The sequence below is a fragment of the Manacus vitellinus genome, unplaced genomic scaffold (assembly GCF_001715985.3).
Source record: "Manacus vitellinus isolate BGI_N305 unplaced genomic scaffold, ASM171598v3 scaffold_92_pilon, whole genome shotgun sequence".
Classification (NCBI taxonomy): Eukaryota; Metazoa; Chordata; class Aves; order Passeriformes; family Pipridae; genus Manacus; species Manacus vitellinus.
Genome location: NW_021940877.1, coordinates 287,483 through 288,480, shown reverse-complemented (window position 1 = coordinate 288,480; position 998 = coordinate 287,483).

The window sequence follows — 998 nt, the reverse complement described above, 5'->3', positions numbered from 1 at the left end:
TCACCCCACACACCAGGGTCACCCCACACACCCTACTCACCCCACACACCAGGGTCACCCCACACACCCTGCTCACCCCACACACCAGGGTCACCCCACACACCAGGGTCACCCCACACACCACAGTCAGCCACAGACACACCTGGGTCACACCATATCCCTGGCTCACCTTACACACACACCAGGGTCACCCCCCACACGCTGGTCAGACCCACACACCCAGGTCAGAACTCACACAACCCGATCAGCCCCTCATACCCAGGTTGGCCCCACACACTTGGGTCATCCCACACATACCAGGGTCAGCTCCACACACACATGTGGCTCTACACACCCAGGTCAGCCCCACACAGCCCGATCAGCCTCTCACACCCAGGTCAGCCCCACACACCTGGCTCACCTTACATACACCCAGATCAGCCACACATAACCCAGGTCACCCCCCCACCAGGTCAGCCCCACATACCTGGGTCAGCCCAACACCCTGCTCATCCCCACGCACCCGGGACACCCCACATACTCCGATCAGCCTCCCCCCCGGATCGATCATTCCCACACACCCGGACCAGCCCCTCACGGTGGGGTCAGTCCCACATGCCCAGTTCCCTCCACACTCCCGGCTTGGCCCCACAAGCGCCTGCTCGGCCGGGCTGGGGAGCACCGGTGGGCGGGGGAAGGTTGGGGCATCCCAAAGGCGGGGTCTGCTCCCCTCGGTGGGTGGGAGCGCTCACCCCTCGCTGGGGACAAGCAGGGGAAGAAGGTCCCCCGAGCCGGGGGCTGGGGGAGAAGGGGAGAGCATGGAGGGAAAGAGCTGGGGAGGGCTGGAGGGAAAGGGGGAAACTGGCAACAAACGTGAGAGGGGACTAGGGCAGGTCAGGAAGGGACACCTGAGGGGGTCTGTGAGGGGAAACCCTGAGGGTAGACCGTGGGGGAAACCCCGAGGGCAGGAAACCCTGGGGCAACTTCTGGGAGCCGGGACAAGCCGAAGGGGGGTTGAG